At 36.8% G+C, this 17839-nt stretch overlaps 1 long non-coding RNA gene across 1 annotated transcript; it reads left to right on the forward strand.

Moving 5' to 3' along the window:
• Positions 1-15132: 15132 nt before the first annotated feature.
• On the forward strand, positions 15133-17605 carry LOC141436074 (uncharacterized). Its single transcript, XR_012452259.1, has 2 exons — positions 15133-15772; positions 16126-17605. It is a non-coding gene; the product is annotated as an uncharacterized lncRNA (long non-coding RNA).
• The last annotated feature ends 234 nt before the right edge of the window (positions 17606-17839 follow it).

A 17839-nucleotide genomic window follows, 5' to 3' on the forward strand; every position in this document is an offset into this window, starting at 1 on the left:
GAAGCCGGAATGGGTCACTTCACTATAAATCCGTTAATAAAATACAGTCTTTACAATGTGCACATGAAACTCTTGCACTTGCAGAGTCATGTCTAGTCTAGCAGTGTGACCAAGATCAGCGCTGAGACGGTTCCTGGATCTAATGTAGTGTGCGCCAATCAATCCTACTAATATTATAAATGCGACAGTTTGTGTGTGTGTGTGTGTGTGTGTGTGTGTGTGTGTGTGAGTGCGTGCGTGCGTGCGTGCGTGCTTGCGTTCGTGCGTGCGTGCGTGCGTGCGTGTGTGTGTGTGTGTGTACATGTGAATGTTTGTTACTCCTTCACGTTAAAACGGCTGGACGCATTTGAATGAAATTTGGTATGTAGGTAGCTGGACGTCTGGAATAACATACTTATAGGCTACTTTTTATCCCGATATTCCCACGAAATAGGGATAAAATCTTGAAATTTCAACCGCTGGGTTTAGAGTCATGAAATGTTGGACAGTGCTTCTTAGTACAAAGACAATGAAGACCATGATATAAATTTCGGAAATAACCAGGGGAATTTAGTGAAATCCCGAAATTTGAATTGTAACTATGTACCAGATCGAATAGTTTACGCGTGCGAAGCCGCGGGTTTAGGTACTAAATTTTTTAAATAATGCGATACTCAAAAGTAATTGCGCCATCAGCCAAATAATCACAATAACGATCACAACATCACAACCCGAGTGACCTCGCAGACGCCTAATTAGTACGCATTTACTTACAGGTCAATCGTTCGGTGGCGTGCGCCGCGGCAGATCACAGACACGCCAGCATAGCAATCCATCATAGTTGGTTTTAATGCTACAAAGTTTACACAAAAAGCCTACGCGGCTGACTATAATATTTCATCATTAGCGTGCTAGGTTACCGTTACACAAAAGATATAAATTGAAACGTAATGTTTATTATGCCCGCCTTTTATTGAAAGCGTAATGCTACGTTTTGTCCCCCTGAATAAGCCCTTTATCTAGTGATGAAACAGACCTTTGACCTTGTTTGAAAGACCCGCATTTGTAAAAGGATTCCTGTGATTATCAATCGTTATCCAGCCCTCTGCCCAAAAAATTAAAGGACATTACAAATTACTTTGCCAAGCGCCATCTCGTTTATAATGGACGTCCCGCCAGATGGAGCGTGGTTTGATTAAATGTTAAAACATTTTATAACTAGTTAAAATGGGCTTAATAACTAATTGATATTTAGCCGCGTTAAAATAAGTAAAAGCTGTGGATTATCTCCTGTTAATGTGGGCTGTAAGCAATCTGTCGAACACTTGTTAAAAAATTCTTCCACAAAAACAACTATCTTACAAGCAATCTTATGATAACCAAGAATGAAACGACTGAATTTAGAATTATGAGTCAGGGACACTCTTGATGTCTTTTTTGAAAGATTTCACTCGTGAACACAAAAGTGCCGAAACTAGCTAAACCAATCTAGATTATAATTGGAAATTGTGTAGTTGTTAAGGTATTTTATTTACGAAAAGAGTGAAGACCGCATTAAGCTGTACATAATTTTAACAGAGATATGTATTTACATGAAACAGCCGAAATTATTTTAACTCTATGTGTAGCGAAGTCGATAACAAACAAAACATCTTTTTAATTAAACGAAAATACAAACTGAGACATGAATGCACAGAAAAACCCAGAAAAAGAGACAAGTGCTGGAGAGAGAGAGATCGAACCTAGGTTCTCATCATTCCGTGCTGCGTGCCATACCCCTACACCACGACTGGACAGGAGTCTAGACACAAATTTCTCCCATGCATCACACATTTCAGCCTGCTTTTTTCTTAGTCACTTAAGCAGTGACACTAGCGACATCTATGTTTTAGCCCTCATCGAGAGACGGGCCTGGGGTCGATTCCCAGCGCTGGTGTCTTTTTCTGAGTTTTTTCTGTGCATCCATGTTCCAGTTTGTATTTATTGTTGGATTTCACGGCATGACGTAAAAGTAACAAATTTGGAGTTGAAATACAAAAGACAAAAAGCCTCCAAAACCGAATCTTAATCTTTTTAATGGTAATTATTACATAATATAAGTGATATTACCAGTGTAAATGATAGATAATGTTTTTATAATTACCTGCCGTCCTCCAGAAAGCGAAATTCTATCAACACTGCTAATATTTAAGCAAACGCAAATAATTCTTAAACCTATAACGCTTTTACGAATTTTGCAGATCCAGGGAAAGATTGAAATGTCAAATCTAATATAATTACTTTTTCCCAGGCAAATCCTTGCATTAACCTCGGTAAGTAACAAAAAATAAATGCGGTCATAGTCACGTTTTTGCGATAAAATTTCTGGATGAACATTATTTACGGCTTGTTTTCTCAACTTAAATAAAAAAGATTCTCTTTTCACTGCTGATCCTGTTAAAATACCTTTTTAGATTTAGATTAAAGCTTTAAGTGCCTAACAAAATAGCAGATTTTTCTAATTTTATTTGTTCTGCGTATTCAAATTTTGTCTTTATATCATCCGTTTAGAATCCTCACTAGTAAATAAACTGGGATCTAAACATTATAGAAATACATACACACAATAGTATTGCCGTAATGAAGAAAAGTTAGATTCAGAACTGTCACTTAAGACCAAAAATGATATAAGTGCTCATTGAATAATATATCACAATTCTATCACATTATCCAAAACTATTTTTGAAATCAAAATGGATTTTCCTTGTAAACTAAAACAGCTTAAATATAATATATTGAATTTAGTGCTATGCGACCATTCGTGGGGCACAACTTTTAAATTAAACAATGTTTGTTTGGTAACTACGTCAAACTTCCTTATGTATCCAATAGTCGAAGTGGCCCAAGTGGAATTGAATCTATTGTTGATCTATCCCACACGTTATGTACTTTAGTTATTGCTTGTCTAAGACAAATTTCATTAAAACTGATCCCAACCCTGGTCCGCAATGCCTGGCTGATAACGAAACTACCTGAACAATGCCTTACTGAATCACCTGGGCAATACTTTTGTACTAACAAACACGAGATAAATTTTCAGGCTCTTACTGAAAAACATGTGTTGATGTAGTTTTCGTTTCCTTTACCCACCGTAACCTCACTTTTTACGTTCCGTATTCAAAGGGTCCCGATGAGACCCTATTGTTAAAGCTCCGCGTCCATCCGCCCCTCTGTTTGTCTGTCTGTCGTAAGGCTGTAGAAATCTTTTTAGCCATAACAGGTAGACACTCGAAACTTTTAGTATCACAACAAGCAATTAAAATTAAGTTACGAATAAATAAATAAATAAATATCACGGGACAATCCACACCAATTGACCTAGTCCCAAAGTAAGCTTAGCAAAGCTTGTGTTATGGGTACTAAGCAACGGATAAATATAAGATACTTAAATACATATTAAACACCCAAGACCCGAGAACAAACATTCGTATATTTCATACCTGCCCTGACACGGGAATCGAACCCGGGACCTCAAGCTTCAATGAGCTTTAATGAGGGGTAGTACGGTAACGGTACGTACGTAGGGTACGTACAAGAAGAAAACTATTTTTTTACTACTTAGTGTTACAGTTTGTTTAATGAGGGTTTTCCGTCAGGCGAAATATCGCTAGATGGCGTTAGTATCGTGAGGTCCGTTTGAAGTTTCAGTCTTGCTTGCGATTGGCTCATTTAGTTATTTAACCAATCACAAACATGACGCAAACAAATGGACCTCACAATACTAACGCCATCTAGCGATATTTCGCCTGAAGGAAAACCCTCATTAATGGTTCATAACATCTGTTGGGAGCTGCGTCTTTTTGTCTCCCTAATAATAAAAATCACTGATTCTAATAAAATAGAATTTTATTTCTTTGAAAGCACATTTACATGTTTCCATAGATGAACTGAGAGAGAGTGAATGAATGACTTTACACCGTGAATGCGGAAATGAACGAATGGATAAAAAGAACTTTCTTATATTTGCTTGGTGTTGCCAACAACATCAATTTGACAGTTCTGACGTTAGGTATACCTAAAATGGCAAAAGCACATTCCATGGAATAACTAGTTTGTATTTCGTTTTAAATAAACATATTCTTCGTTTTTCAATAAAATTCTAGTGACACTTTGTTGCCTTTGTGTAACTTTACCAACTAAATAACAGCAACTAAATAAAAACATCGTTACAAAGTTTGGCTCACGTGCCGGCAGTAAGCCGATACCCCAAACATTTTCAAACATCACAAAAAAGCTGGCATAACGATGTCGTATCGTTGCCACACCTCCGCGCGCGACGAAAACTTTTTTTTTATTATTTATTCTGGCGCGAGAAAAACATACCTAGCGGTGTTGCCATTCATCGTTTATGGACCAGCGGACATTATTCCCCGTTAATATTGTTACAACGTACCGGCTGAGTCGAATTATTGGCAGACGCCTTAACTTCATGATTTCGTATTGGAATAGGCTAAGTCTCAAATAGACTATTTTTTAAGTTACCATAATGTCATCTAAGTAACCAATACGACTCAATTTCACAATATTCAAACTACTTACCTGAAAAGCAAAATGCCTTAGTCGGAAAGTGCCTAAATTCAGAAAGTTTATCTTCTGCCTGAGTGTTATTAGATCTTGATGTGAGTAAGTACTAAGAATTCAAATATCTTTCATGTCGTAAACATTTTGACGTTTACAAATTTCGGGAATAATAGTGCCACATAAATCTTAATGATCGTGGCAAAAAAACGGAACTAACGTCTTGCAAAAGTTCACTTTTTAGAGGTTGCCGTGAATGTCGCCGTTTGTATGTCTTGTTCCTTGTTTTCAGTGACATTTACGAGTACCATAGAGTTTAAAATAAACTATTGTACGGACTTTACTTTTCATTTACTACTTTATTGATACGTACTCGTAACTGACAGGTCCATTCTACATCACGGAGCAAAATTATCATAGTCACAGAACAGAAAAACCGTATCGTGATCACAACAGATAAAATAAAACATTTACTTGAAAAAAAAACACTTGTTAGCACTTCAAATAATTATAGGTAAGTACTGCAAAAATTTTGTGTTTTCGTGGACCCACTGAAAATCAGCGTCGTTGCACTATGTGCTCCGACATATGCTGAGTGGTATTCTTTTTTGGAGTAGGTATTTCAACAGTCACTTTTTTGTTTGTTTAGATTTCACTATAAACCTGTACATGATGTGATAAATATTATTTCAAAATAAATTGTACTTTCTTTCCTTCAAACTGAAAGTGAAAATATTGAGTGCCATTCCACACTAATTGTATCAAAAATGGCCCTTTATTTCAGTAGGTACACCGAGTGATAATAATAGTGTAACTTAGAACTATATTACTAACAATAAGCAACAGGTAATATTACGTTACAACTGCATTAATTTATTTAATACTGATTACATAAAACGAAAACAGACTCCGTTAAGACTTACCAGTTTAATATCGTGCTTACTGGCCGAAAGTCCATTAGAATTTTTAATTACACCTTAATTAAATTCACTTGTGTTATCTTTGCTTTAAGGGGATGCTGAAATGGAGGAAACCTCGTATTTAACCGTGGATCTAAGTTTAGGAATAAATTAACAGAGTGCAACTTTACGTTTAGATTAATACGTGATGCGATGAAATGAGTTAATAATAACACCAGTGTTGCGTAAGATCAAGTTAATACCCAGGGATATTTATTTAGTGCTGGATTACACTGTATTAAATACTAAAATTATACACCTGCAGGCCCTGCAGCAATACATTACGGGGCTGCTGGGCTAACAAATTACATAAAAACATTTACATTCAGTAAAACTAACCAAACCACCTGAAGACTTTGAAGGCGCCTTATATAGGTTTTTTAATAGATTCCCATAGATAGCGCATTTACTTTTAATACTTTATACCTAAGCTTCCACTGAACTATAAAAAAACGGTAACCATAAATTTAACAGTTTTAGAGCTAATATCAGCACTTCACCCGTTAAAAGATAGAGAGGGTCTTAAAATAAAATATACCGTCAGTATTAAGTCGAAGTCTAAGCTGCGTTTGAAAAGTTATCGAGTTTTACTTGTACATTTATTGTTTTTGTCGCAGGTAACTTTGATACAAAAATTTCGTTATTACAATCAAAATTTAAGTTTTTATTTTTTAATTCGTACTTGCACTGAGAAGTCTCTGAAACAATAGAAAAATAAAACAGGAGCTGGTAAAGTCCTCGACATTCTGTGACTGTTTTACTTTAAAAATTGATTCATTCAAACATCCATATTAATGTGACTTTTATCTTATATATACGCCCGGACGAAAGGTATATACGGGCTTTTTCAAAAAACAGCAGCATAAATGGTCGTTAGCTTTATGCATCTATCCACCACCAGTGACTTTAATCGGTCATCAGTCCACCTTCTGGGAAGCCTGCCAACCCGTCCAAATCACATAGACGCTGCGCACAAGCTTTTATACATCACTTTACCGCATTGGGCGTTAGAATGAGACACATTTCTTGTTGTTTCAAGTCAAACATTGTCAAATTAGAGAGTCTCGTGTAATGTTAATAACTAGAGTGACTCTCGCTTTAATTAAGAAAATATTAATTAATTGTGTATTATTTATAGTTTTGACAACGAGTACCTGAATGCCCTTATAAAATCGTATTTGTAGACCTGTTCTTGTTCTTACGTAATATTTGTCCAGTCGCAAAACTCTAAAAGGTTTTCTGGTGATATATTAACTTTGGAATTACCCTCGTCGGCATAATTCTGCCGAGCTGTGCCTTGTTTTTGGCGTGTTAAAGCTGATTTTAAATTCAATTTGGCCGGAGTTTTTATGACTCTTTGACACAGTAATAAAATAAAACAAGTTTTCACGTTAAGTACCCGCTCCGTTAAAGAAATCTGCGTAACGTATCTGCTGATATTACCGTATTTATGGATCAAGAGTATAAAGTATTTTTATTTAACGACATTCACACTTATGATTACCGTCATGACATTAGGTACTTTTTATAACCTGCCGACTGATTGTTCATTTACAACTAATAAAAAAATACTAGATTTTGTTGAAAATCACAATTTCCTAAAAAAAATCAAGGTGTCGTTAAATAAGGTTGAACTTCAAGGCTATGTCGCAACACTTCTCCTCCCAAATCTCGTATCATGTCAGCAGTTTTAGCTATACATGACTTGCAGTAGAAATAAGAGCCGGTGCACACTGCGTTTTCTTACCACAAAGCAGCCATATAACTCGCGTTTATATCGATATAAACACGCGTAGACGGCGCGTTTAAAAAACGCGGTGTGCAAAGGCCCTAAGCAGTCAAATTCACATCGCCCCAAACCCAAGTCAATATGCAATATTTTGGATATGAGTACCTATGATATACGCGAACGCGCACATAGATGATTTAATTCATAACTATTATCCGTACATTACATCTTAAACTAATAATAAATAAATCAACGAAATAGTCAAAGTACCAACCAAATTATTTGTAAGGTGCATTAGCGTCGCGTAAAGTGGGCATTTATGTCGGCACTAAAATAATATTAACTCTAATTTGGGCAAGGAAGGAAAAACACTGCAGTGCCTCCACAGTTGCTGAATTTTATCGAGCAAATATTGCCTGAACGTGACTGCTCCCTGCGACCTCGACATTCAGTTTATGTGCATCCATGTATGTTTTTTAAAAAATTATGAAAACCCGTTTATCAGGGGCATTTTACATGGGTCTAGCACCTTCCTTCCTGTTTGATTTGCGTGTGGTACCGACGAGGAAACGTAATTAAACAACTAAATAAAATGACTACCAGAATAATTATGTAACTTGAATGAAATTGATATGAAAATTCCTAGTTTCACGTTAACTCAAATATTAGTTCAGAGTAATAAACCTCTCGCATGACCAGAAACCTCCGCAAGCCGGCACGGCTCCACGCGAACTCAGCTTTTAATATAAAAAATTCACCAGCATCCTATTCGTACGTTAAACCGGCAATGCCGACATCGAAAATACGTATGAGCCTACATTTCTAGAGTTCAAATGAAAAAATAATCCGATATGCAGTGCTGCCTTAATATTTTAACAGCCGCCCACAGTCTCTCATGTTTTTCCTCAGCGGGCAGCTGTAACATTTTATTCATGAACTCGGTGACCGGGTGCGGGATCGCTTTACGATCGTCGATTTGGAAAGTGTCTAACCAGACACGGAATCGAACCCGATTCCCGATGCAAATTTGTTCGTTTTACTGCCACCCAATAAAACCGCTCGGTTTCATATATTTCTTATAACACCACCTTTGCCAAGACATTTATGACGCAGTGCAATTGTTATCAGGCAACGCCACAACAGATGGCGTAAGTATTTACATATTTCTGTTCTTAAGACCACTAGAATTTACCGCCTAATTTATGAAGAATATAAAGAACACACTCAACCACAGCTTAAGATTATGCAGCCTAAAATAATTAAATCCGAGCAGATGTTTTGAGCACGCTCGGCGGAAATACAAGCCAGCTGCAACGTATTTTAAGTAAATGTAACCGGCCCCACGTTGGGCGCCATTCTTTTACTAATAAGCAAAGTAGGTACCTACTGCTTCTGCGCTAAATTTTCCAAATAAATTTATTCGTTTATTGATCCCTTTAGGCAAAGTTAATACAGAGATCTGTTGTTCGCGGATTCGCTTGCGCTAAGATTTTTTTTTACTTGCATTATAACTTCTAAAGTTAATTAATTGGACATCCTTGCAACTGTGATATTTTATTACTGTAGCAAAATTCTATGTAAAACGACTAAGTAGATGTTTATTGATGTTTTTAGGATATCTTTTGGTAAAGTCGAGCTCATAAACTTGTGAGCAAAAATTTGATCAAAAATATCTGAACACGACTCTATTGTTAACGGCGTAGAAGCGTGTTCAGATATTTTTTATCAAATTTTCGCTCACAAGTTCATGAACTCGACTGTAACTGGCTATCTATTTCGGGATAGAAGTTATCCTTTTATGTATTCTGGACTTCCAATTATTATGTTATAATTTGTGCATTGTATTGTATAATCGTAGTTAAAGTGTGAAAGTGTAACAAAAAGACTCACTTTCGCATTTATAACATTAGTGAAGATATAGATTAATGTCTTTGCAGAGCTCCAAAACATTATAGCGTTGTCGCTGATATGCACATTGCAGTAAATGTTACTCGTAAAATGCAAAAATAAATAGAATTGAAAGGTTAGATTAAATTAAAAACGCCGTTAAGCTTGCACAGCATAGGTATTCAAAGATGATGAATGCAATAAAGCTGGAAATAGGATAAAAAAAGCAGACAGGAACAGTAAGTATTTTATTCACGAGCCGCCACTAAAGCTATCAGACATGTCCAAACTTCGCTGAGTGCAGCTTGCTTTATTTCCGTTTGACCTGTCCCGTTCGACGCTATTCCTGGAATACCACGACCAGACATGTTCATTTCACCGACAAGCCAAATGCTAGTCTCGACAGCACGAGAGCTCGCTCGCAACTGCAACGACACGGCACTGCACTTCCAAATTTGAATATTTAATGGAGGTTATTTTGGCCCGAACCTTGACTAATTAATATGGGTAATTGGCAGCTCCGCCTCGCACTTTCCAAAGTGGCAGATAGAAAATGTTTATCCGTTTTTTTTTCAGTTATTTAAACAAGTGACTTCGTCGACTCTTCTCTGCAGGCTATTTTACTATTGCAATACGGCGTCGTGTTCTTTGTTCAGTGTTTTATTTCGTGCATTTTCAAGGCAGGTAGTGTACGTGATATGAGCCCGACACAACTCGTGCCGTACTCTTTTCATGAAATATTTTCCAGTTGACATTTCTACTCTTTCTATTCAATAGTTCACATACGGTGCGGTGCAAAGCTTCTGCATTCGATCGATTTCCATTGCCCATTTTATCGCTTTGTTTGGAAACACATGTGATACTCTGATACTTATAACTGTGGCGGCGGGTGTTATGTTTACTACAATATTAGTTACTTTAGCACATCTGTTTGGGCAAGTGTATGTCAATGCGTGATTCCGTGTACTTAGGTATTTCATAATGCGGAATGGCTGCTGTATTTCGACCCCGCACCGCGCCGCTTCGAATGCGCCACTAGAGGCTTTTCTAACGTGCCTGAGCAAGTTCTAACTTAACCGTAACTTAGATATAGAGTCTCTAGAGAGTGACATTGAAAGCCCAAGGCTCGCATTACAGTAAGTAAAATAAATTTATGCTGTGGTATATATAAGAGGTGAATATCTTCAAATATCGTTTAGTACTGTTGACTGAATAATATTGTACTAGGGTATCTATTGATAGATAGTTATTTAAAAAAGATCGTCGTTAAATATGACTTCTATCCTGTATAATAACTGATACTGATATATCTACTTGTAAGTCACGGGCACACATGATATTGTTTTTAACATTAGAAGAGATGATTTCGAGTGTCCCGTATGTATGCATACATGTACGCATGGTTGTCGTTGCCTAAGTCTTCGTTTCAATGATTTTATTGCGCTATTAATATTCAGTTTTAAAGTAAGAGCGTGGCCCGTAATTAAATCGATCTGTTTTTATTTCTTATAAGCTCTTACCTTTCATTTTGTATAATTTCTAGTCCTTGTGTGATCTTGAATAAATGATCATCGTAATGGAAAATGATGTACGAGTTGCAAGTCTGTCAGGTTAACGTCAGTCTGAGAGGGAAGCGAAGTTATCCCGGCCGAGATAAAGTCGGCTCAAACGCTCTCAGCAGCGCTTCATTCCGACTGACAGATATATTAAACTTTCATAGTACACTTTGTGTACTTTTTTGTTGGATAGAACTCTGACAATTAACTTAAAATTTGATGGCACTCTTACATAGTAAAGGTTAACATTTTATTTTATTTTATGTAGTTTCCTTTACAAACAGTGACCCAAAACATTTTGTAGAATTGTTAATTCTGTCTTTCGCCAAAATGATCTAATTGATTGATTCGGGTGTTATTTTGTGGAGGTCCATAAAGTCCGTATCAATGAATTACAACTTTTTCCTTGCTACGTACTCCGCAAGCTTTATTTGTTGTTGCGGAGTAGCAAGGTAAAAGATAATTCAGCCGCTCCGGACGTATTTATTGTGCGACCAAATGGTCTGAGATCCGAATTAGAAAGAACCTGTTCCATAGATGAATAGATTTTATTTGCCAAATGTTGTATGTTAAAATGTCGCCGTACAACGACACATACGTACACAAATATCAACACACACGTACATACTTACGGCGACATTTGACAACGGACAGCGGTTAATACGACCTCTTTTTTTAAAATCAAACAAACCAAGCCACGAAACCTATTATAAATCTCACGAAACGTTTGGTTTGCCGAAATAAAGTTTTAATTTATTTTTACAAAAAAACGGCAAGCGAAAAAAATATCTATCTACAGGAGTGAGCTACACATAAGTCTACTTACGGTTAAAAATATAATATGGACCATCCCAGAAAACTTAAGGTATCCAATTGTTTAACATTAGTTTTAACACATTTAAAAACAATTAGTACAAATTGTCCTGATTTGTGATGAAGAATTAGCTTGTAGCTGTTACACATAACATTGAGTAAAGCTATGTATTATTGTAATTATCTGATATTATATTTCTAGTGACCTTACGCGTCCGTCATAATCACCTGGGAGCCTGTTTTTTTTTTAATTTTATTACAGTGTGACCTTTCTATCAATTATTAACGACACTTTATCATTTTTTCATGAGCTATGAGACGTTTATGTAAATAAAGTGTAGACCCAGGAAACGCCATCATATTAGCAGGTCAAATAGACCAATGGTTGTTTATTTGCACACATAAAGTGGGTTACCTATCGTAATGTGTGGTTGAACTCTAATACCGGCAGTTCATTCATCGGGATGCAGTGAAGCGAAAAAAAGAGTTGAATGTACGCCGCGGTCGAATAACCGCTACGAATGAAACCCTCCCGATTGAAATGTTTCAACAAACACAATGGAATATGGGGATTAAACTTTGACTTTTGTTAAGTGAAGTGCATGTGGAAATGAATGCACGTTTTAATGTGTTTGTCAGTTATCGGTAAAATTTTTGGCTGCCGGGTTTTTTTACTGACAACAACTACTATTCGTTAATTAATAAATCTTTAGTTTATTATTATTTTTATAAAATTAATAAAAATGATAATAAACGTTTTCGTACTTACAAAATAGTTAATTGGTTACCAATTTTCGCCAAAAATACAATTGTGGCGAAAAAGGGGCACGTAGAAGAAAGATAGTGCAGCAATATGTAAGTCAAATAAGCAATCATTCACAGCCTATAATGCCTACATCCCACCGCAGGGCAGAAGCCTTCTCTCAGAATGAAAGGGCCTGGGCCGTAATTCCCACGCGGACCCAGTGCGGATTGGGAAATTCGCACACACCATTAAATTTCTCCACATGTATGTGCAGGTCTGGTCACGATGTTTCTCTCCACCATAAAGTTCATCGTAATCAAATATGTAAGTATAATTTCGCACATAAATTCAAACCACTACTAGCTACTGCGACTTCAAGTCAACAATCAACATCAAATAAGTAACAAAATCGCAATACCGACTGAAAACATAGAATCCGTTGTTAGCTTTGCTGAGCCACTTAGTGCCCCACTCCCAGGCAAAGGACTCTTCTATTTCATATTTACTTCATTTAAATTACTATCAACTTCATTCAACCGCACTCTATTTATTAAGTCAGCCAAGGTTGAAGCCTTGGAGAAAAAAAAAACAATTTATTAACTATTTAATTGCAAAGACACCAGCGGCAGGGAGGAAATTAGTTGTCCTCGAGAGCTTTCCGGCGAAGCGGAAGAATGTACTTATTGACCGAAACCCGGCAGAACACTGGAGACATCTTTACTTTTCATTAACACAGGTTTCCGGCTTTCCTTTTGAGTCACCACTTATACACTTCACTTACTTATACACTTCACGGCAATCTGGCCCCCCATTGGCTTGTGATGTATTTACAGTTGAATCATTTTTAAATTTTGCTAAGTTTATAAAGTAACAAGATAAGCAACTTGATGATTCTGCCAAGCGTTGCAACTTAATGGACTTATGTGCCAGAAAATAAACTTATCTTGGAAGTTGTAACTGAAATATTAGACAAAAGAAAATTACGACTTTAAATACCCATGGCAACCTAATAGCCTAACCTATGGCATCTGATACAAAGGATCATCTGTTCCAACTCGGACTTCACCTATGACTTTTTCGGGATATATTATATGTGCTAAATGATATAAGGCTTACGGTGGAGGGAAATATCGTGAAGAAATCTTTATATCTACTTACATACGAGGCAACACAATTCAGTGTCTGAGTTTGAACACGGTGAATATCCCAATCCACGCTGAGCCTGCGTGGGAACTATTGCCCAAACACTCTTGATCTGAGGGGCGGTCTATTGACCAGCATGGACTTTTATACACGAGAGATGGTGATGGTGACGACGTCAAAAAGATCTAAATTTTAAAAAAAGTTATAGAAAATATCCTAAGAATATTTTAGCTCTCTTATTTAACGGGTAATAACAAAAAACAACCGACGGCCGTAAAAGCTGGCAACTATGCCCCTGTTCATAATCAAAGGGCGCGGCCATTGTCAACGCCTCTCCCCGCCGGCAAGATGCGTAATAAATAATAAAAGCACGGAAACAACGGCGAATGAATATCCAAGAAAAGAAAGAATAACGGAACGCCGAAAGGCATCGATCCGTAAAATAGTCTTACGTCCGGCTCTAGTGATAGTCCACGAAAGTGGACAGTTTTGTAACGGGGGACGAAACGGTTTGTTCAAATAATGTAGCTAGTTATTTTTAAGAGGGTTTGCTGGAACGAGAAAAGATACTAGTGAGTATTTTTACTTACATATGGAAATATAATAAAATTTGTTTTGATATTATTGCTTATTTTTGTCCTAAATAGGGCCTTAAAGCCCACGTAAAATTTTGATCAATAGAACAATAGAATTTCAAATTGTCTATTAGTGAAGTTGACATTAGCTTTGATGTATATCCAAAATTTTGGACGGTGGGCCTTACGAGATAAGTTGTATATTTTTGTCGACACGGAGATGTCAAATGCAGTTGCGTAGCTAGGTAACCAAAGGCCTGAGGCAAAAAATAAACTAGGGCCCCAACTGAACTATTTAAAATCGTTTGTTCCGTATTCCGAATATTTCGATAGTGGGAGAATTTTCACTTGTTTAATTTATAGTTTTTAAGTCAGAGTCCGAGGGGCCCCCTGAGCCTGGGGGCCCCGGGCCACTGGCCCGTCTAGCTCTCCGGTAGCTCCGCCACTCAAATGTCACTTCACGCGACTTCACCACTGAAATAGTATATTTAAAAAATATGTTAACTAGATAAGTAAGTGTATAAATAATGAAAGCTTTAATTAATATTCATACACTATATAAATAACAGCATATTATTTCATATTGCTCTGTGGACTAACTAAAAATATACAATTTAAATTGGTATGATATAAGGCTTATTTAGCTCCGTTGCCTAAACTATTCTGGACATTTCTAAAATAAGCTCTAAATTAACATGACATTTTATAAGTTATTCATTCATATTGAACGTAGCGTGACTTGCAAATTATAACGTTGTTCAAAATGTCATCAAAGTTTGTGAAAGATTCAAATAGAATAAAGTACAACCACAAACAACTGAGTCACAAGAACAAATCGTAATTTTTTTGAAGCCTTAACAAAACCGATTGGGAATTCAGCCTCTTTCTTTCTCAACAGGAAAATTCCATTTTCGAAACACAAAACAGAGAACAGACGACACAAACCTAAATACCTTGTAAGTAAACGGAGCGCAATAAGTAAATAGCATTTTCATGAGGCCGCTTCAAACAAACGCTACCGCAAACAATTTTAATGGATTGCCATTGTTGCGATGAAGCGGAATTACTTTATAGGTTAGGTCGGTCGTTATGTTGTAGTTATGCTAGTTAGCATACTTGCGATATTAAAATATTAATAGTATGTAAGTAGAAACTTGGAAACTTTATACTCTCAAATGAATTGCTTGCTGCTTGCTTGTGATGTTTTTCTTCACCATAAAACTCGTCATAAATAAATGTTTAATGTTTATTTGGGCAAAAAACGGTACAATATAGAAAAAAAACTTAAGAAAATAAGACAAACGAAACATAGACCAGCAAATATGCAACTATTAATAAATGTAATTTCGTAACATTAATTTGGAAAATTTCTGAGATGCACACAAGCACGATCTACTAGAAAAGTCATAATTCGAACCACTAGGATAATAAATAAATTAATAAATTATAGGAATACAGAAACGTATATGCTTGAGACTTTAGGTCCGAATAAAAAAGGGCCATAGACAGGAAAGAATCTTTCAGGTGTTTAGTTACTTAGGCTATTTCAAGGAATAAGAAAGCACATAATTACTTATAGTAAAAGAGAAGTACAAGCACTACAAACAAAAGTATATCGCGCGGCTTAAACGTGTGCGCGCCGGTTCGCGACGGCACGCACGCACCTGCCGCACGCACACACTGATAATTTAAGGAAGATTAAATTTTCTGTAGTCAAGGCTGCGCTGCCATCGGTGCCGTATGTTATGATTTTAGCTCGTTCATCTTGCGCTCGCTTAGCGAGATGATCACCTTTTACGTTCGCGCGTACTCGTACTTACGTATTTTTTGTAAGTATAGTTGTAAATTAGTAGTATATAAGTGTAGTGTAATAGTTTCGTGCAGGGACACATGAAAAAATAGTAGATACCTACCTACCTATAAACAATATAGTTATAGTATTATGTGTGTGTAGGTAAACATGACTAGTATGTACACAGTCGCCATCACCACTTTGGCGAATTTATAAATAATATTTTTAAATTTAGTATAATAATAATCCATACTACTTATAAATGCGAAAGTGTGTGTGTTTGTATGTTTGTCCGTCTTTCACGTCGAAACGGAGCGACGGATCGACGTGATTTTTGGCATAAAGATAGTTTATGGGCCAGAGAGTGACATAGCCTACGTTTTATCACAGAAAAATGCACATCATCATCATCACCATCGGCCTATCTTAGTCCACTGCTGGACATAGGCCTCTCCAGTCGCACGCCACTGAGCACGATCCTCGGCCAGTCTCATCCAGTTCTTGCCAGCTAACCTGCGAAGATCATCGCTTCACCTAGTCTGAGGGCGCCCTACGCCACGCTTGCCGATTCGCGGTCTCCACTCAAGAACTCGTTTGCCCCAGCGGTTATCGGTTCTTCGGCTGATATGGCCGGCCCACTGCCACTTCAGTTTGCTTATCCGGTGAGCTATGTCGATGACTTAAGTCCTTAGTAATAGTAGTAGTGTAGTACTTAGTTGTGTAGTGAAAAATGCACAGTTCCCGGGAACAGCGTGCGATAACCGAATTCCACGCGGGCGAAGCCGCAGGCAAAAGCTAGTAATAATAATATAACGGCATAGAATCTTGATTGTCTAGACACACACATAAGACAATTTTAAGTTAACTTTCGTACTATAATTATTTGCCTGTAGGTAATTAATCTAAAATAGACATCGACAATCTTAAGCATTCGCGCCGGAGTAGACAGTTAAGTCTCCTAAAGGGTCGGGTTCACATACTTCTCCTCTTTTACTATGTCATTACCCAACTTATTTTCTTTAATAAAACATACTTGCATTATCATCATCATCAGCCTACAGCAGTTCACTGCTGGACATAGGCCTCTTCCATGGCACGCCACAACACTGTCTTCAGCCCCTCGCCGCCAGCGACCCCCTTAAGGTCGTCCGTCCACCGTGCCTCAGGACGCCCTACACTACGTTAAGTTACTTGCATTATATCTACTGCAAATCGTGTACTGCCGTTTCGCACAATTTTTTTCCCCAAATATTTCATTTGGCAAATGTTTTATTTCCCAAGTACCTATCAAATTTCTCCGAAACCAATTTTTTTTCTCAGAATATTTTCTTACGGTTTTATAGAGCACAGTAGGTTAGGTTAGGTTTTTTTATAAAAGTTCCGAAAATAATATGGTTTCGGAGAAATTTGATACTTGGGAAATTAAACAAACATTTGCGAAAAATATTTTCCCCAGACGGCAGAGAACCACCGCAAATAGATACTAGGTAAGGAAATAGGTACTAGGTAAATAACATTAGCTACTTATTTGTGCTATTACTTATTCTTGATATTTTACTGTAGCAGAATTAGTACACTTTATCACTTATTTACTTAGTGATGCAATAAACTATTAATAAGATATGAACAATCCCGATACTGATAACTGAAAGTGATCGATGTTAATTAATGGCAAAACAAAAAGGTAATACCATCTAACTCACTTGTATAGTGAATAGTATTTAGGTACATTAGAATTAATCTAATTAAGAATTATATAATTATCTTGTGCCAATCCATTACTTGTGGTTTTCTGTTAGCTCTGAAAATGTGTCACTGTATATTTTATTTCACTTAATCAAAGCATGGGCTAAACAAATAGTTTTTTTTTTATAAAACTTATAAACAATATCACATTACATCATCATCAGTCAGTATCAGCGTAGACTTAACTCCTCCTCCTCCTCCTTCCTCAGAAACGCCTATCAAGTTTATGGTAATTTAAAAATCGGATGTTCTTATCTGTCACGTTGCCGTTTGCCTTTGTCAGACAAACAAATCATATTTATATTATCTTGCTATAACAGGTATGTAACATTTATGAGTAAGAGGTTAGCTTCTGCGT

This window comes from Choristoneura fumiferana, chromosome 16 (assembly GCF_025370935.1).
Source record: "Choristoneura fumiferana chromosome 16, NRCan_CFum_1, whole genome shotgun sequence".
Lineage (NCBI taxonomy): Eukaryota > Metazoa > Arthropoda > Insecta > Lepidoptera > Tortricidae > Choristoneura > Choristoneura fumiferana.